Source organism: Malaclemys terrapin, chromosome 4 (genome assembly GCF_027887155.1).
Source record: "Malaclemys terrapin pileata isolate rMalTer1 chromosome 4, rMalTer1.hap1, whole genome shotgun sequence".
In the NCBI taxonomy this organism is placed as follows: Eukaryota; Metazoa; Chordata; order Testudines; family Emydidae; genus Malaclemys; species Malaclemys terrapin.
The window spans coordinates 112,749,134-112,769,279 of NC_071508.1; the positions used below are offsets into that span (position 1 = coordinate 112,749,134).

General features: G+C 50.8%; 1 protein-coding gene across 5 annotated transcripts in view; it reads left to right on the plus strand.

The window, feature by feature from the left end:
* TMEM63C (transmembrane protein 63C) overlaps positions 1-20,146 on the plus strand; it is a 69,443-nt gene that overhangs the window by 13,994 nt on the left and 35,303 nt on the right. The window contains exon 1 of one of the 5 annotated variants that reach the window (XM_054027171.1): positions 9,344-9,407. The exons of the other annotated variants lie outside the window; for them this stretch is intronic. The gene's annotated coding sequence lies outside the window, so the exon portion shown is untranslated. Of the gene's footprint in view, positions 1-9,343; positions 9,408-20,146 lie in introns of those variants that run through there. 5 annotated transcript variants of the gene reach the window in all.

The following is a 20,146-nucleotide window of genomic DNA, read 5'->3' on the forward strand; positions in this document are numbered from 1 at the left end:
CCTGGGTCTGAGGTGTCCCAGAGGATGGGTGCCTGGGACTGGAAGATCTTCCAGCAAGAGTGCACAGCGATGTCCCAAGTATTAGCGTCAGGCTGCTCTTCCCCGCTGTCACCTGCCGCTGACTGTGTGAGATGTTCCTGCCTCAGCACTGGAGGGGGCCTAGGCTTAAACATGGCTGCCCATTGTGCTTACAGTGACTCTGCAAAGGCAGCAAATGGAGATTACTAGGTGGTCTGAGCCAGTCGATTGCTTTGAATCCATCCAGGATGGAGGTAGGAGAAGTCGGAAGGGGAACACAGCCCCCAGAGTGGAGCAGAGAGCAGGGCTGCTCTCTGAAGTAGGGGGGCTTACAACAGAGCTGGGAGCCAAGATGCTGGGTGCTAACAGCCTGATGCAGCTTTCACTGGCTTCCATAAGAGCTGGGTTGGGTACAGAGTAAGGGCTTGTCTAACAGCTCTTTCTGACTAACTAACGTTCGGATACCTGTATTCCAGGCTAAGGGTGCTTACAAACTCGATAGTTCAGAAGAGACAAGTGCGCGTAACCTCAGGGCCTCTTGTCCCAACAGTTTGCATCGCACTGTAGGAAACCATCTCTCTCTACTCCCTGGCTCTCCCTCTGCAATGACAGGGCTGGAGCTCCCATGTCGCGAGCTGCTGAGCCCTCTGATGCAGCCAAGGCCTGTACTCTGGCAAACTGCCACGCAGTCCTGTGGCAGATTCTGCTGCAAGCTGTCTGTGCTGCAGCATCCTCACTTCACGGGAGGAGATTCGAAGCGACTCTTTTGCCCTCTGCTGCAATGTTCTTTTCTGTTCTTTTCTTTTCCATTGCAGCATTAATGATGTGGAGCATGTGCGGGATGCAGCTGGGCAGAAGGGCCTGAATCTTGTTACCCTGAGTGGTGCGCTGGCAGCACTTCAGCACATGCTGAGCTAGGCAGGTTTTCACCAAATGGGATTGGCAAGGGGCATGTAGAGCTTTCTAATCCTCCCCACCCCCCACATTTGCCATCTGTGAGATTGACTCCCTTCTCTTCTCCAGCCCCAGAGTGCCCCTCCCATGTCCCCTTGTACAAAGAGAGTCCCTAATGCCAGAGACTAAATATGGTCCATCCTAAGGGCTCCCAATGCCTCCCAAGCCCAGAGACCTCAGGCTAAGGTGGGCTGGGCTGACTGCCCCCTAAAGTCACCTGCTCCGACCTGAAGCTTCCCCCACCACTATTTTCAGGGTTGATTTCTTGCACATTGGCCCATCCCCCTTCACTCCCCCATAATAATCCAGGATGTGCCCAGCTCTCTGGCCTAATCCATAAAGCGATGCCAGTTCTCCCTGCCAGCCCACTTTCTTTCTGCCTCCCTCTCCTCCCAGCCTGGCCTGTGCACGTGCGAAGACCTGGCCATTTCTGCCCTGACATAAAGGAAACAGTCTATCTCCCGTGTTTTCTCAGTCACGTTAATAGGCTCTGAAACACCTGCAAGTAGCTGGGAGCAGCAGCTAACCGGGTAGTGCTGTGGCCACGTGATTGGAGGAGAAGCAAAGCAGAGCTCAGCAGCTCTGGCTCTGACACAAGGAGGCCCTAATCCTGCAAAGTGTTGAGTGCCTTTAGGCCCCAGGTTCTAAGCGAGCTGGGACCATGCAGGGTAGGAAGCTCACTCTGCCTCTCCCTGCCTACCTAACTGCCTCCTTCTGAGCAACACAATCTGCAGAAGGGGCAATCCCTGAGTCCTGGCCCCCTGAATGGGATCATCAAAGAGCGTTGGGGAGGAGGACTTAAGGTGCCTGCAGACACATTACAACTTGCTCACCTGGCAGTGGCTTGAGATGTGCTGAAAATTCCCAGCCCTATGAACTAGCACCTTCCACCTGATGCCACAGCTGCCCCCAGCATGGCTGTTCCCTGGGGAAAAGGCTGGCAAATGCATGGTGCCTGCCTATGGGTAAGTGGTTAAGGATTTGCTCAGCTGTGTGTTGTGGGCTGGGGAATTCCCCTAGGGTGATCAGGACAGTCTGTATTCTCCGCACTCGCATTAGCATGCTGGGAAAGGCTGGAACACGGAGTGCTCTTCAGAGCCACATGTCTGCAGCTCTCTGTGTGCCTAGAAGAAGCCATGTTATTTACCAGTGGAGTCTGCCTTCTGAGTCCCCCCGAAGGCTGTGTGGGCTGGCTGATGTGTGCCTCTGAGGGGCCCCAGCTGGTTGCCTTGTCCACAGTCTCTAAAAAGAGAAACACACCAGATGCTTTCTCAAAAGGGAGTTTGCTCACCAGGCATGTTAAGCAGTGAGCAGTTGGGATCACTGAGTGGCTGAAGGGGTGGACAGAATGCAACTGCCTTCCTTGGATTTGACCTGACTCTGGGGCTGGCTCCCCAATGCCTGGGAGAATGCAGTGCAATCAGGGTGCTGGTTTTAGTCTGGCTTCAAGAGAGAGCATTTTCATTGGAGCAGCTCCCCCGATCCCTGGAGGGAAGAATGCTACCTACTGAATCCACTAACATCTCTCCCTGCAGCACAGTAAAGTACCCCCTAGCACTACTGGGGCATTGGCTCAGTGTTGACTCAGAGGGAGTATTACCCCCTGCTGAGTCATTCACACCATTCTCTGCAGCACAGCACCCCCTAACACCACCCTGTGGCACTGGAGTCAGTACTGACTGGGAAGAGGGTCCCTCCCCAACACCATGCCTGCAGCACTGCACCTCCTAGCCCCATGCTGGGGAACCAGGGGTTAGTACTGACTTAGATGGGAGTGCCAGTACTGGGACACCTGCACCTCTACCTGCAGCACAGCTCCCCCTAGGGACTACTCTTGGGGCACAGGTTTCAGAGTAGCAGCCGTGTTAGTCTGTATCCGCAAAAAGAAGAACAGGAGTACTTGTGGCACCTTAGAGACCAACAAATTTATTAGAGCATAAGCTTTGGTGGACTACAGCCCACTTCTTCTTGGGGCACAGCCAGCCTGTCTGGAAACAAGGTGTCCTGGGCAACTTTGGGAGAGAGGCTCTTTTCAGAGACCCAGGAATTTGGGAGCTGCCCTGCTGCTCCTGCTGCCCCTGTGAGCCTACTGGACTTCCTCCTTCACTGAACGCTACCATCACGTACCTCCCCAAAGTCAGTTCTGGGACCAGGCCTGAGAGTGTCAAATGCCCTTCACTCTATCTGAGGCCAGTGAGAATTGACAGGACACCTCAAGAATTGGCCCTCTGGAGTGCAGGAGGCCCACAGCTGCCATGATGCCTCTTCCTGCATCACCTGCTCTGCGAACTCGCCCTTCCTTTCCAAACAGCTCCATTACAAAGCTTGTGATAAATGACCCCAGAGCTTTTTTCTGTTCTTTGATGCACACAGTGATGGCTACCTGGCTAATACCTGAGGGTGGGGGAAGCTGGATGTGGCTAGCCGTGCAAACCACTAGTGTCATCTCTGGGTAATCCATCCGTGCTGATGCTTTATCTGATCTGACAGCTCCAACACCCTCCCTTTCAGACTAGGGGGGTGGTGACTCATCACTGGATCTGGTATTAACCAACTCCATACTCAGAGGCTATTTATGGGCAGGAGAGAAGCATCCTCAGAGCCAAGTTTGGCAAGTACCCTGTAGCAAAGAGCTCGGTGAACACGTGGGCATGGGCCAAACTTCTCCCTTTGTTCCAGATCCTTTGCCTCCACCAGCGCCAAGCGACTGCTGGCTGCTGGGAAAACATTCTGGGTATGCAAATGAGCAGCCACAGTTAATCCCATCCTATCTCTTAACTCGTGTGCCTTGCAATGCCACAGGAAGAAGCTTTTGGAGCTGCAAAAGGGTGGGGTGGGCAGTGGCCATTCTGGTAGGCATTGCAAAAGAAGTGGGACTCCAGATGAAATTTAAAGAAGCAGCAGGTAGTACAGCGCCCTGGGCAATCTGGAGAGAGATCAGCTCGGGTAGGGTGTTCCATGCAGAGATGGCTGTGGGAGAAGTGGGCAAAGGTAGGTGACATGCTCAATTGCTCCCTATGTGTTTATTCCCCAGGGCTTTCACACCTCTTCTCGGTGGGCCTGGAATCGAGACATTTCTTCTCGGGCACGTTCCCTGGCCTTTCTGTGGTTTGGGGGAAGGGTGATCACTGTGTGTTTGTCTATCTGTTTTTAGTCTTGTTGCCTGTGTGGGTGTTGAGTGGAGCTGGGAATGGCAGCGTGTTCTGCCTGACACTCACTAATCCGCCCACGTGGTCCCACCCACACATCTAGCCAGCAGTGATCAGTGGCTGAAATCAACAAAGTGCAGGGGAGGTGAAGCAGAATCCCCTGACCCCTCCTCTCAGAGCTTGCTCCCCTTGTGTCCTGCTTTCCAGCTCAGACCTGCAGGGCTTTCCCCCTACTGCTCTGTTGCCCAACTGAGTCTCCAGATCTGGCAGGTCTGAGTCTCTGTGCAAGGGGCAGAATAATTGCGATAGCAATGCTGGTTCCAGCACCCTGTGACGAAGTTCATCCTCGTATGTGCAGCACTCTCTCTCCCTTCTGATTGCTGCCACACAGAGCAGATGACACTGGTATTCCACTGGGAGGGGGCAGAGCAGGGAGTTGAACGTGGGCAGCAGTGAGTGAGTTATGGCCTCATTGGCCTAGGAGATTTAGGTTCCAAAACCTTAGGTGTCCCATAGCGTTGCTCACTGTACTGCTTCAGATCCCTCCTTGACTCTGTGGCCAGGAGACAGCGCTGCCATCAGTGACTCGGGCATTGCCCAGTGCATTGTTTCTGTTTGATAACAGCTACCGAAGGCACACTGTGCTGCAGGGACTTGTGAGTGGGAGACACAGAGCCTGGTCTCCATTTGGGTCCGACATAGCCAGAGTTTGACCGTCTTTGCCACCGAGCGGCTGTTTGGTGCCCTGTGTGAAATGGGTTTAGTGCTTCCTAGTGGGACAAGAATCCACACTGCAGAGCAGCTGGCCCCCGGAGGGCCATTCCTGCACAGGGGCCAACCCTGGAATGGGCTGTGGAGGACAAACTGTTCTCTTGCCCTAGAGGGGCCCTCCCAGGACAAGGTGAGCGGGAGGCTAGCTCTGCTCCTGCCCCTCCTCTGGGGATATACAGAAACCCTTAGGCACCAGGGTTGTCAAGCCAGGACTAAACTCAATTCAAAGCGAAGGCTGCTGGGGGTGAGTGGGGCCAGGACAGGTGAGGGTGAGAGGGGTCGCCTTCCTGGAGTTGTACCATTCATTCCCAGTGTGTGTCGTTCAGCTGGCCGACTCTTCCCTATATCTGAATCATGACCATGCTCACACTTGTCCCCTGGGTCTCTTTGTCCCAGCAGGGCATGCGGTGGGGCCTGTACGCACTCCTAAGCTAACCATGCCTCAGACACCGTCACAGCTCAGTGGGGAGCAGAGCTGTAAAGGCCTGGTAGGAGCTGTGTTATCTGTGTTTGGGGGTTGAGCAATTCTGTATTTTACTTTGTACTGTGCTTTTTTCCCCATGTATCTGGCGAAGCACCTGCGAGGGGACACCAGGTACTCCCTTTTCTTGCCTGTATACTGCAGTGAGGTTCCCCTACCCTACAACAAGAGAACACCCCAGTTTTCTTCAGCACTACCAAGAGGGCTGGCTGAACACCAGTGTCAGCTGGCCTGTTTTGAGCTCTGGCTATCATACGGTATTTGAGAGGGGACACGCTTCCATTCTCCTCCCCACATGGCACAGGTCCCTAGATGGGCTCCTACCGCTTCAGCAAGGGGCATGGAGAGAAAGTGAGTGTCCTAGCCCTCCCCGCCCCCCCACGACACTCCAGAATCCCACCAACCCTTATTGAAAGCACCCAAGTATTCTACAGTAAGGTTCTCACAGGCTCTCACTGACTCTTGAGGTAGCTGGATTCCCCACAGAGGGGTTATATTTCTACCTAGTGCTTGTTGCACAGCGAAAGAGAGACTCTTCCCAGACTCTTCTTCATTTCAGCGCTTGTGTCTCTGAGTGTGTATGGCTATGAGTGGGAAGGAGCTCAGCGGATAGAGCAGGCCAGTCGCTGGCCAAGGAGAGGTGAAGGGGGTGAGCGTTGTCTGACTCTCTCTGAACGCAGGATGTTTTGAAGCATTTCTAGGTATTAGGGAGATCCTTTACCCTTGGCTGCTGTGGTGTGGTGGAGGGGAAGGCAGGATAACCCAATAGGCAAGCATTGGACTACAAAGCAGGAATCCTGGGTTCTGTTCCCAGCCCTGCCACTGATTTCCTATGTAACTTGGGAAGTCACTTTAACCCTTTAGTTTCTCTAGCTGTGAAATAGGAGTAGTGACTGTCACCAGCCTTTTTAACACTACAGATGAGTGTTAAATGTTGCTGAGGCAGTAGGGTAAATGACACCCAACAAGCAACTGGTCCTTGCCTTGGGGATCTTACAGTCTAATTAGTTAATGTTTGTTTGGTGCTTTGCTAATGTAAAGTGCAGCCTAAGTGCTAAATATTATTACGGTAAAGGCACAGTGTGTGCACAGCAAGATATCGAAATACAGACCAAAGGGAGACTGGAGTTAGAGCAGGACAGCTTCACACAACGAGCACGGGCAATGGATGTATGAGGTTTGAAGGCCAGGGTCTGGTGGGAAGGGAGGAGCTACACTTCCGCTCTCCCAAGGTTCCCCTTTCCTAGTGCTTGTACGCTCCCTGCTGAGGAATTGCAACTACTCCGCCTGCTTACCTACATTTGGAGGAAGAGTTGGGGAGAAGCACCACATTCTGTTTTCAACACACTGCGACAAACAGGCACTTTCAGCCCGGCAGATCCATGTTGTAGATGACATGTGCTCTTAGCTGCTTTTCTTAAAGTCTCCATGAGAGAGAGCGCAGAGCATGGCCTGACCCTCCATCCTGAATCCTCTCAAACCGCTCCCTGGCAGACAAACTTCTTGTGTGGAGAAGTGCAACACACAGAACAGAATCCCAGCTGCCTGCTTGACATGTTGCCTCCAGAAGGTTTGTGTTTCTGTAACAAGGGCACTTGCTAAATCCATTTTTCAACTCCAGTTAGTAACTTTTGTGGAAAAGTCCATTGTTTTCATTGCAGAGTTGACAACAAACCCATATTCTTTCCTGGGGTTTTTTTATTTTGCAATTTTTTTTTACAGTTTTGTCAAAATGTGGGTTGGATTTTTTTTTTAACAGCAGCTTTCAAATGTTGACATTGTTGTATGCTCACACCCGAGTTTCCAGTAAACAGAACTTGTGGAAAACCATTTCAGTAAGGATCAGGACAGAGATTGCAATTAAAAATATTATGAAAAATTTCACAAAAACAAAAATCTGAGCATGTCAACTGCTCTCCATGAAAACTTTCAGCTGAGAAAAAACGACAGTGTTCAACCCAAAACTTCTTTTTTGAAAAATTTGTCAGCTCTACTAAACACATACAAATATCTTGATTGCCAGCCTAGCTATGAGAAAACCATTAGCCCTGAATACACTGGCCCTAGCTGATTGTATCGTCCATAGGGAACAGTGATATCGGATTTATATACTCTCTGCTGGGCTTCTGCCAATAGTCTCTCGTACACATGCACACACATGTCTGTCTGACATTACATCCAGAAGAGGGCAGTGGTGATACAGACGCAATAGCCACTACAGAACATATCCTCCAGTCTCAGTAGCACCATTCTTTTAAGGGATCTGAAATGTGTGTGGTTGAATTCCTATCTGCTTCTTACAAAGGCAGCTCCCCATCCCTCCTCATCCTCACTGCCACCTCAATATGAATTACATTTCACAAAGATGCTAAGGCTGCAACTCCTGGAATGGCAGGGGTATAGACACACCTGCATGTACCCTGCAGAGTGAGATAATGGTAAATCTTGAGGGTGTGTGCAGGGTTGTGGAATAAGCACCAAACTATTCATATGAAGATCTCAACAAACTTTATATACAGTGATCACTTTATCATCCGCGAAGATACAGCCACCTCTGGGGTGGGATGAGACAGCTGTTTAACACACTACCTACCAGTTCTTGAGAGGAATGAAGGTGAAAAGCATAGGCCAGTGTAAAATGAGGATGCTGTACCATGCATGGGGGGAGGGGTTGTGACGCATAGGTAATTAGTGTTCATAAAATGCTTTGAGAGCCTGGGATAAGAGGCAAAATTTATAAAGAGCAAAGTTAAAAGGTGATTTTTTTTTTTTTTTTTTTTACGCCAGGAGTGGTCTCTTTTGCGAACTTCCTCTCTAGCCAAACATACTCTCCTCTAATATCCCTTCATGCTTCACAAACAACTTCCTATTTTCAAAGCACTTTCCAAGCAGCGTCCCAATCCCTCTTGTGAGTTGGCTCAGTGCCATGATCCCTGTTTTACAGATGAGGAACTGAGGCACAGAGAGGAAAAGTCCTCACCTAAGGCTCACCACACAGTGACTGAGTGGCAGAGCTGGGATTAGAACCTAGCAGCTCCCAGGCCTGTGTTCAGACACTACACCATGCTCCTGCTTCCCAGTGGGGGGCAAGGGCTTGTAGTATTGTACCAGTCTCTCACTGAAATGTTTTTTCTGGAGAAGCTATAGCCGATGCCAATCAAACCCCATGCAGTAGGGAAGAGCCCTTCCATGCTCTACGGTGACACTGCTCTGACCCTTGCTGGCTCTGAGCCTGGCAGGTAACCAGCTGCTTATTACATACCCCAAGAGGCAGGACAGGAGACTGTTCCACCTCCCTTCCTCCCCTCTCGCAAGCTGTGCCCTCGCTAGCCCAAGCCAACAGCCTCCCTGCAGCAGGAGTGACTAAATAGCTAGTGCTGAATCGTATGAATTTGATGAATGACTGCAGTGGCGGGGTGGGGGGAGGGAGGCTTGTCGGGTCTCTCTCCCACTGTGTCTGTCACTCTAGATGTTGAGCATCCCTGCTTCGTGTGGCACCATGACAGCGCAACGCTGCTAGCGCTTGGCGGTAGAGAAGACTGAACTAGGCTGAGGGAGGACGTTGATTCCACCTGGAGGACCTTGGTCCCCCAGAGCAGAATTAAGCATAGAAATGAGAGCTGGGAAGGATGCCCTGAGACATCTAGCCCATCCAACCCCCCCCCGTCCCTCCCCCCCCCCGCTGTCAGCCAGTGCAGGGCCGTCCCCGGCATCCCCAGAGATGCAGGAGGGAGCAGAGAAGTAGGGGCAGGCTGCCAATTCTTCATGCATCAGAGCCCACACACATGCCGTAATGGCCCCAATGTCCTGAGACCCATCTCTCGTCTTGTGTCTCCAGAGACTTCTGGCCACAGCTGCTGCGTGGAGGAGAGTTTCCCAGCTACCAGGCTGCTCGTGAGAAATTTAGCAGGAGGTGTGGGGGGAAGGGAGGAATTGACAAAACCTTTCACCACCCCTCCACAAGCAGCTGCTGCTGTCCTCGGAGTGACTCCGTCACTAGCCCCCGGTGTGACCCCTTCCAGCCACCTCAGCCGGTATGTGACATTACAGGAGACTTTTGCCTTTGTGTGGCTTGTTGGTTTCAGAAAGCAAATCTCGGGGCTCTGCCCCTGGGTTCATGTGACTCTGTAGCAGGGTTTCCTAAACGTGGGCCTGACATGCCTCTCTTGAGAGCAGGAAGATCACTCAGGCTTCCCCTGTTGTCCCTCCATTTAAAATGAGGGCTGTGCATGCATGGGGGTTGGAGGCAGTGGAGCCTTTGAGAAGCATCTTTTAATCGTAAATTGGGGCAGCCCTCTGGTTGGTCGCTAGTGTGGGGCTGTTTCCATTGGGGGACCCGATGAGGAGCTGTCTGTGCATTGGTTTGGGGTCAGAATCTTCAAAATTAGCAGCACAAGATTCCGATCAACCTCCCACTTCGGCTCCAGCCTGCGCTGGCCAGTAGCGGGAAAGCAGACAGCAGCCCCTGCTCCCCTCTGCACCCCTTCTGTGATTCTCAAACTACAGCACCCTCCTTGGTGAGCTGCAGAATGAAACCTTGGGAGAAATAAGTAGGGGGGGGTGACTGGAGGGAGGTCCTGAGAGATTTGGGGGGGTTGAGCAGGAAGTGGGAGTTGTCGTGTGCATGGGGAAGAGAGTCTCTCATTTGTTCTGCAGATTGAAAGATGGGGTGAGCCCCTGAATTTGTGAATGTTTGTAAAGCTCCCTAGAGCTCTTGGGCATTCTTGGCCAGTTATGCAGAGTTCAACTGAGATGTCATGGGTGAGGTTTGTCTTGAGTCTGACGAGGGATCAGTTTCCACTGCAAAGCATGAGACTTGGTTCCCCTCCTTTGGCTCCCCAGAACTAGCTTTCAGGAATCCCTGAAGGGCAGCTTGGGTCACAGGCAATTGGGCCATGGCTGGTGGAGGACTGCATCCAGTGGGACTTGCTCCCCTCTGCACACATCTCACTCCTCCCCTTCACACTTCTAAAAGCAAATCTGAACCCTCTTTCTCCCCTTCAGAATGTTTTCAGTCTGGCCTGATCAGCCCCGTATTTATCACATTTCCGTCTCCCTTTTCTCCAGCAGCTGACCCTCTACATTTGTGGCATTCATTTCCAGTGTGACAGGGCAGTGTATGCTAATGTTAACTCATGCTGTCATTGATGAAGTGGGTGCCCTGAGCACCATGGTAGGGCACTTGAAAAATATCATTTATCTCACTCATTTAATGTTGTTATTGGTCACAAAATTATCCAGCCCTTTAGAAGAAAACAATCCAGCATCTCACACTCTGCCTTCCTGCGGCTGAGAGTTCCACAAGTTGATCATACAATGGGGTGGAGGAGAGAGGGAGTCATCCCTTTTATTTGTCCTCGGTAAAACTGGCTCTTGAGTTTTGCCAAGTCTTCAGCAGCAAAGGAAACTGACTCCTCTTTAATCTCCAAGGACTAGACAGAACCCTCTTGTGAAGAATGGACTGATGCCACGTTCCTTTGCACAGTATCTTTCAGACCAACTACTTATGGAATTAGGTACCAAATAATCAGCAGGGCAGGGTGACGCTAAGAGGCCAGAGAGAAAAGAGATGGAACATGGATCGGGTGGAGAAATATGGGGAGGCTGTTGCAGATTCTGGGAGCTGCAGAGGGTAATGCTGTCTCACCAACTTGGTAGCACTGTACAGAGGGACAATGAGGAGCCTGGTAGTAGAATGACAGAGAAGGTGAGCAGGGGAGTAAAAAGAGGGACAGGCCTGGAGGTCCTCTGAGCTATAGCCCTGGAGCTTTTAAAAACGAAGACTGCAGATTTGAATCATCCCCTGAAATGCTCCTGGAGCCAGCAGTGCTCGGTGAGAGGGCGGCAATGGGACTGCTCCTCCTTGTGCATTGGAGCAGGTGGTAGCAGCACTGTGCAGGTGCTGGAGTCTGGAGAGCTGGAGTCTTGGGAGGCCATAGAGAAGGAAGCTGCCATAGCAGAAGTGAGAGGAGTGGAAGGTCTGGCTAAGATGTCGGTAGAGGCGCAGCGGCAGCAAGGCTGGAAAGGTGGTAGGGTCAGATTGCCAGACAGGAGAGGTAGGCACCATGGTTAGAGACCGTAGGTGCAAATAGAAGATTTGAGTCAAGGGTGGAGCTGGGGCCGAATCTGTGTACAACAGACCCCTAGTGATCCTAAGGTCCCAGGGGGTTCCCCAGCCCTTCAGACAATTGAGAAAGACGTTCCAGCAGGGTCTCTCGATTGCAGATTGCTGGCCGACTCCCCTGATTATAGGGGACAGCAGGAGAGGACATTAGTAGTTTTGTGTTAGGTCTCTGGTCAGGGGCTATAGGCACCATTTCAATCAAAGCATTTCTTGGTGGGACAGTTGCATGTGGAATCTGGGTCTGATGGGCAGTGTGTAGTTCTTTGAGAGAACCATGTAGTCCTAATGCAGAAGGCAACATATCCCAAATCACTGGGGTCTGATCTCTTTTCAGGACTTGGAGGTAGTGATTTTCACACATGGCTTAATTTCCCTAGCCCATTAACAAGGTAATGACTAGATCCATAGGCTATGTTCACCTCACAGAAGCTCACACTGTGTAAGGGCTATGGGATGTGAGAGGAGGCTCAGATTTCCTGAATCTGCTGGCCTGGTGATTGGTCCCAGATCTGATCTCATTGATGGAGAGGCAGATTTTCTGCTCACATCTGGGATCTGATGGGATTAAAGCCCACTCCAAATGGCTGTGAGCAAAGGAAAAGTTTCCCAAACAGATTCCAGTAGGGATAATCAGAGTGAGGTAACAAAGGGTCCTGTGGCACCTTTAAGACTAACAGAAGTATTGGGAGCATAAGCTTTCCTGGGTAAGAACCTCACTACACCCCTCTGATACTTGACAGAGTGAGGTAGAGACTCTGGGATATCAGTCTCAAGGAGCTTGCCATCCCAGCACTAAGGTGTGGGCTCAGAGAGGTGGGGGTAGAGGGGCTTGGTAAGGTTGAGTAGGAAAATATGGGAGGAAGCTTTTCTTGCACCAGTAACTCCCTCTGCTGGAGACCCAGCTGGCACTGCTGGGAGTGCAGAAATTTACCCTCCTGACCACTCCTTGGCACTGTGATGCCTGGATCATGAAGGAAAATGAGCAGAATGCCAAACACTGCCTAGTGCTGAGTTGATGTTCTTGGGGGCAAAGAGCAGCATGCAGCTGAGGTTGAAGGGGCTTCCTGTGATGTTCCCCTCTGGTGTTATCTGGACCGGTGATCTGCTAGGTCACTCCAATCCTTGACTCTGGGAGCCAACCTGACCCTGCTCTGCTGGGAGAACCCCCGACTCCTGGGCTGTTCACGCACAGCCTCTGGCATGTAAACTGCTCCTTGGATTGTGCAACCAAATGACATTAGCCCATATCTCTGGTCCCAGACACAACCCTAGGAACCTCCGCCTTGCAGTGTCCAGTTATGCCCGCTGGACGCTGCAAGCTTATGTAAGTTCATCAGTTTAACAAAGAAATTGATATGTACCAGGTTTGTTATCCCAAGGGGAGTTTTTGACACGCTTCAAACCAAACACGCTGCTTCAGGTAGAATAAACTCACTACTGAAGATAGGGCTTTACCCCGAGAAGTGTGGGCATAGGCGCCGACTCCGTGGGTGCTCCAGGGCTGGAGCCCCCATGGGGAAAAATTGGTGGGTGCTCTGCAATAAGCAATGCTCTGCACCCACCAGTAGCTCCCTGTCCTGCCTCCCCGCCCCAGCTCACCTCCGTCTCCTCTCCTGAGCGCGCCACTGCGTCCTGCTTCTCTCCCCTTACTCCCAGTGCTTGTGCCACGAAACAGCTGGGAGGGAGGGGGGAGGAGGAGGAACGCAGCACGCTCAGGGAAGAGGCGGGGTCAGGGTGGGGATTTGGGGAGGGTCCAGTAGGGGCAGGGAGGGGGTGGAGTTGGGCCAGGGTCAGGGCCAGGGGCGGGGGGAGGGGGACATGAGCACCCACCGGTCCCAATAAAAGTTGGCGCCTGTGAGTGAGGGTGAATTTCATAGAGAGACAGAATGAGTAAAGACTCTACCTCCTGCCCAGTGGTGCAAGTTGGGTGGTACGGTATGGTACGCTATACCAGTAAGCTATTTATAGCCAGTACACCACACCGGAAAGTCACAGGAGGTGCATAATGTGGGGCTGCCGGGCGGCCCCATGCTGGCAACTCCTCCGGCGCGGCTGTACCACCCCCAACCCTTTCACGCAGCTGCGTGCCTGTGTCTCCTGTCCGGGGTCTGTACAGCAGCCCCACCAGAGGACAGGGCTGGGGGTGGGGCTGGGAGTGGTACAGCCGCGCTGGAGGAGTTGCCGGCGTGGTGCCACCCGACGTTTTGCCTCTTTTGCCACTGGGGTTCCGGAGCGCCCTGCGGTTCACAAGTGTCCGGCGCAGCGGGAGGAGGACGGAGCCCCCCCCCCCCCCCCCAGGTAACGTGGGATGGATCATGGGGAGGTGGAGAGCGCGGGGCACTGGGCTGGGAGCACGGTGGGGTCAGGTGAGGAGTCATGTGGGGCACTCACGTGCCCCCCCCCCTTTAACTGGGTGGCAGCGTACCAGTAAGAAATGAATTCTACTTGCACCACTGCCCCAGCCCCACAGTGTAGTTTTAGTGGGTCCTGCTTTGGGTATCCTGTTCCCCTATTGTACTCCCCTTTGCCCAAGTGCGAAATTGGGAGTGCCCTGGGCAGGGCATGGTGTGTTTGCGCCTTCCTGCCAGACTGTGTTGAAGCACTTTAGAGGTCACTGTGCCCTCCTCTGGTAAAGCCACATCTCCCACGATTGTGCTGAGCTCAGCACTGGGATATTGACGTACCTGTTCCAGCCTGAGCTTGTTATTGATCCCTGTCTGTGGTGCTGAGTCAATGTAACCAGCTCAGTTTCCCTTGCCTACCCCTCTAGGGTCACCACTGACCTTCCACTGATCACACAAAGTCATAGGTCTGAGCTTTAGCAACTCTTCCCAGTTTGGGGGTGGGGAGAGAGGGGGGGTTTAAGGGACATTGATTTGACAATACATCTCTCCCCACATTCCACTCCTGCAAGCTGGAGGGAATTCCTCCAGCACATACCTAGGAAGGGCAGAGGGGAGAAGAGAGCAGGGAAAGTGTAGCTCAGGAAGCAGTGTGATGTAGTGGCCAAAGCATAGAACTGGGAATCAGGGCTGCTGGGTTCTAATCCCACGTCTTCGGTTGGCTCTCTGTGACCACCATGAGCCAATCCCTCTTAGCCTCTTTGTGCCTCTGTTTTCTTACCTGCAAAACAAAGCTGATAGCCCCACTGGGAGATAGATAAGGATTATGATCAGCTCTAGGCAAATACTGTCCCCCAAAGTGGCTGACTATTCATATGAATTTTACAAAGGATTTGCTTTGGTGTGTTCATGGTCTTTGTGCATTCACTTTCCATGAATACCCTAGCAAGTGAGTTTGCTGGCAGGGATGTTCAAGAGAAAGAACAACATTCACGTAAAGCAAATTTCATATTTATAATGGGACATCTGATTCTTCATGTTACGCTCATCCAGTCAGACACCAGAAACAAACGTGTCCAGAAATTTGCAGAAATTGTCTGGCAAATCACTTTGAATAACACATCTAAAAGAATCGCAGGCCATTCATGGACAGTTTATGGACAGGAAAAAAACAAAATATGCCAAATGAATGATGAATTATGCATGATTCTACCCATGCTAGCTTTAAATTTACTTAATTCTTTTCTTGGCTGTAGTGACCTCCTTTGGAGGGTCTCAATGTCCTGTACAATGTGTTGTTATTAATGTGGGAAGGACACAAGATCTGAAGGAGGAACATTTTGTCCAAACACAAATATCTGTATTAAGTGAGAAAAACTCAGGGCAGGTCACAGATTTATCTATAAATCGAATACAATTTCTTATTTTATTGTGTATATATTTCTTTGCCATCTTTAGGATCTCTCGCTTGTCATCTTGGTTAGGCAAGCAATGCACTGTGACTTTTGCTTTTCTGCTAAACACTTTTTTATTGTAACCTCATCAACCAGGCCCTGGCCCCAGCTCATTCAGCTGTTTCATCCACCTGTTGTGCTCTGCCTGACATGCAGATTGTGAGCTCTCTGGGGCAGGGACCATTGTCTTTGGTCCATGTCTGTACAGCGCCTAGCACAATGAGGCCCTGTTACTTGGTTGGGGTTCCTAAGTGCTATGACAATACAAATAATAAATAATAATAGAAGGTTCTCAAAGAACTTTATAGACATTAAGGCACAAACCCACGTTGTAGATCAGAGTTATCCCCATTTTACAGATGGGGAAACCGAGGCACAGAGTGGGGAAGTGATTTGCCCAGGGTCATACAGTGAATCAGTGGCACAGCTGGGAATAGAACCTGGTCTCCTGATTTCATGTCTCTGGCTTGTTCTATTAGAATATGCTCACTTCTTAGTATAATCTATGTGGTCTTTCTTCCCAAAGACGTTTACAAATTCTCTGTAATCCCTGCATACAACATTGAAATGCAACCACCTCTGGCGCAGAACACAGGAGTTGTTTTACAGCACACAACAATACTACACAACAGTTTAGAACAGAAGGGAAGCATAACCATGCATCCAGCTGAAAATTTCAGGGGAAATTTAGGGAGGCAGACTCCTAAACACATCCAAAAGAGATAAGAGTTTAAACCAAAATCCTTTATCCTATTAAGGGAAGTTGGGCAAGCTAGTTTTGGGGTACAGAGAGCTGTATTCTTCTTGGTTATTTATACTTATGTTATTCAACTGAACAGCTTGGAAAGGGGTAAATCGGTGTCTAAAAGGCATTTAACTCAACCCAGCTGTCCCTTATAAAGAAATGATTTAATATGCTGCAGTCGTGGCCCACAATACTGCTGCATACTGTGGTATTAGCACAGTGTTTTAGAATACCAGAGTATTTCACAATGATAATGACATGTGGAAATTAACCCATGTTTTCCAGTAGTAACCTTAAGAACATCTTGTGGGTCAGAATTAAGAATCCTTTCAACATATGTATCGTTAATATGATTATGACTCTGTAAATAATTAGTAACCTCTCCATTGAAAGAGTTCATAAGCATGTCTTGCAGGACAGAGCTAAGGTTGTCATTGGAATGTGTAAGGTGAAATTACCACAATATTATTGCTGACCAAATGTATGAAGCAAGAATCATAGAATATTTATGTAAATTACCTTCAGCTGGTTATTCTCATAGTATGCCTGTAGTTATGTAGTTTGCATCAGAGTGTTAATAACTTCTGCAGCTTTAACTGTAAGGAAACCAGGATGTTTGTTTTGGAACACCTGAGCTGGAAAGGTGCCTGGTGCACTGGTGTCTGGAGAAGGAGACATCTGGGGTGGGATTGAGGTTGATTTAAAAGTTCTGGATAATGCACTGGAGCCAGCTCAGGGCTCTGGGCTGTGTGATGGGACTAGAGGGATTGTAATGAGGCTGAGTTGGGGCTGCGATTGAGTTGCAGAGGGGCAGGGTCCTGGGCCTGGATGGGAGGAGGGTGGAATGGAGCTGAACTAGAGGGAGGGCCTGGGTGCTGGGCAGGGGTGCTCTCTTTCTATTCCTAAAATTTCTTACAATCTATAAAGTGCAGCAATAAAAAAGTGAGTTAAGCTCAAGGAGCTGGGGCAGGAGTTGGTTTGGGATATACATGGAGTTGAATTTGGGGGGCACACAGGAGGTTTGCCTTTGGGAGGCATGTGGATAGGAAAACTTAGAGGGAAATGAAATGCAGCATGTACAGGAAGAATCTGCTTCTGGCTGGACGAGGATCAGCAAAGCTATAATCTGCTTCTCTAGATAGCTAGTGGGGAAGGGGGCAGCATCATGGACCTAGTCGGAAAAGACAGCATCCCCCCCATCCCCCGAGTAGCTATGTCCTTTGCTCACCGGTTCTCCCCTGTGGCAGGAAGAGTAAGTAGTGCTCATAAGGAATATAACATAAGGAACATAAGAATGGCCATACTGGGTCAGACTAAAGGTCCATCTAGCCCAGTATCCTGTCTTCTGACATGCTCAGTGGCCACTGCCAGGTGCTTCAGAGGGAATGAACAGAACAGGTAATCATCAAGTGATCCATGGAAACAGTCATGGGCTCTAGCTCCAGGAAAGCGGGTCAGAGGTAGGACAGGAGTTGCAGGTTGCTAGGAGCCTCCTTGTTTATTTGCTAAAGATCCAGCAGCTCCGTCCATCAGAGACTTTCTCTCCTTGTTAACAAAAGGGAGATGAATTATTTAGCAGCTGAAAATGCCAGATGGCGACAGTTCTGTTGTTTACCTGGGGAAGGGAGGGAGGGAGACATGCACCCAGCAGATGAACAGATTGAGTGCAGCTCTACAGGGAAGTGCCTAACCCTCACTGGCCCTGTGCCTTCATCTGCTCCACTCATGCCTTGCCAGCCTTCTGTGGGGGCTTTTTTCTTTTAGAAACCAATGGCCTGGGGCACTGGCAGGCTGAGAAGAGGGCTGCAGTAAATTCCTTTGTCCCCAGTTCACTTTTCAAAGTGCTTACCTTGCTCGCACTCATATGCACCTGCTCATTCCTTTTCCATGGGACCACTTATCCTGTGCACATGGAATCCCATTTCCAGAGCCTCTGTCATCTCCTTGGGGCTCACCGTATCATTCACCCTGACTTGGTAAGGGAAGGAGGAGACAAGCAAGGAATGGGAGGCAGCCATGTAAACACAGCCTTGGGAAAGATTCCTGCCAGTCCAAGAAGATGACATAGAACCTCTCCTGATGGGAGGCCAAGTTAATGGCCTGCAGCCATCCCACCTTGGGCTGGGATCTTGTCAGACTTCACATTTTAGGCAGGATCAGGCCAAGTCAGTACTGGAGAACCCAAGGAGAACCCAAGGTGCTGCAGGGAGCAGCGCAGGTTACTCAGTCACAGGCATTGAGTTGGTACTGACTCCACTGTCCCACTGTGATGGTAGGGGATGCAGTTCTGCAGGGACTAGTGGGGGTAACCCAGTAGGAGGAGGTGGGGGTGAGTACAGGACACAATACCCCAACATAGTGCTAGGTGGCACTGTGTTGGATAAGATATAAGGTCTGAATCCTTGACCTCTCCTGAGGGCTGAAGCTTCTGGGGCACTTTCCTTGTCCCCATGAGTCAGCATGCTAACTAGATCCACAGGAACTTTTCCCAACCAAACCCCAAACTGCTCAAGGCTTGGCGAGTTCCAGGTTTGAAGGTGGAAGCCAAAGTGTTTTGCACACATACACATATTTTCTTTGAGGCTCTTCCATCAGTACATGTTGCTGCTCCTGCAGAGAGGCAGATTTTGTTTGCAGAGAGATTCGCATTTGGTTTTGTAGCAAAACCAATCATATCTGGTCCCAGGGGGAGCAGAGCACCATACGCATCATGCATGTGCTTAGTCCCAGGGGCAGGTCCATCAGGTCAAGGAAAGCCCCATCCTCGTTGCACAGTGCTGAGCACAGCTGGTTGTCTTGGTTTTCACCTTCATTGTTGCTTGGATCAGACCCATAACATAAGGCCAAATTCCAGAGGGAAGTGTGGTCTAGTGGGTGGGACACTTGACTGGGACTTGGGCAGTCTTGGTTCTATTCCGGGTTGAGCTGCTGGTTTACCTTAATCTCTCTCTGCGCCCCTGTTTTCACTTTCACCCTTTGTCTGTCATGTCTATTTAGTCTGTAAGCTCGCTGGGGCAGAGACTGTCTCTTATTGGGTGTTTGTACAGCGCCTAACGTAACAGAGCCCTGTCTTGGTTGTAATATAAATAAAAAGAAGGGTATGAAACCAACACTGACCAGCAGTGAGACCCGGTTTACCAAACTGCTTGTGAACAGACTCGGGCATTTCACCTGGCTCTAGCATTAAGAGTAATGAGGATATTAGTGCTTGGCACATGTGCAGAACGTTACATTACTGTAGCACACTGGACACTTCAGGAAGGTTGAAACGAGACCATCAGTTTGCAGGGAAATTGGCATGGCCTGGTGCAGCGGATAGGGGTGCGACATCATGAGGGGTAGAGGTAGGAAACAAGCGTGCCCAGCAAAACAGTCGTGAGGCACCTTCCCTTCTCCTCACTAAGAATAACAGTTCATGGTACAGAACCGAGCCCCAGTCAGCCTGTCCTAGGGATCCAGGATTTGCTGCACCAGATCCAAGCATTGCTCCCTGGCTTTCCTCTCCCCAATCTCTCGGGGAGAGGCGGGGCATGGAAAGGAGCAGGATGCCAGTAGATGTGGCCAGTGCTGGCTACATGCTCAGTGTTCATGGAACGAGGTGCTCAGAGCTACCTACGGAGCCATCATTTTAAAACAGTGCAAGACCCTGCATGCCACAAGCTGCAAAGTCCAGCCCCATGGTGCCAAGACACCAGTGACTGGAGGCATTAAAAGATGGCACTGGGGGTGGAACCATATTGACTTTAGGCTGCGGCACCACAATAGCGCACCCCATAAGGTTCAATACAGCCTGCCAACCCTATCAGGCCCTGTTCTCTAGGCTAGATCCTCTCTCATCCCTACAGCAGCAGGTTTAGTTGGATCCCAGGGCCTTGCCTCTAAATGCACAGATACTAAGCACAGTGCCGCAGTGACACCACTTCACCCTCTACTGATATTGGAGAAAACCACAGACCCAAACCAGATCCTGTGTTTCCAGGACTGGGCTTGGGCCCTAGATGTCACCTGTTGCTGCCAGGAGGGGGAAGGGGATGTTGTGTCATTCTTCTTGTGACCATCAAGCCAGTGAGAGTTGCACAGGAGGGAACCAGCTGAATAGCAACCCTAA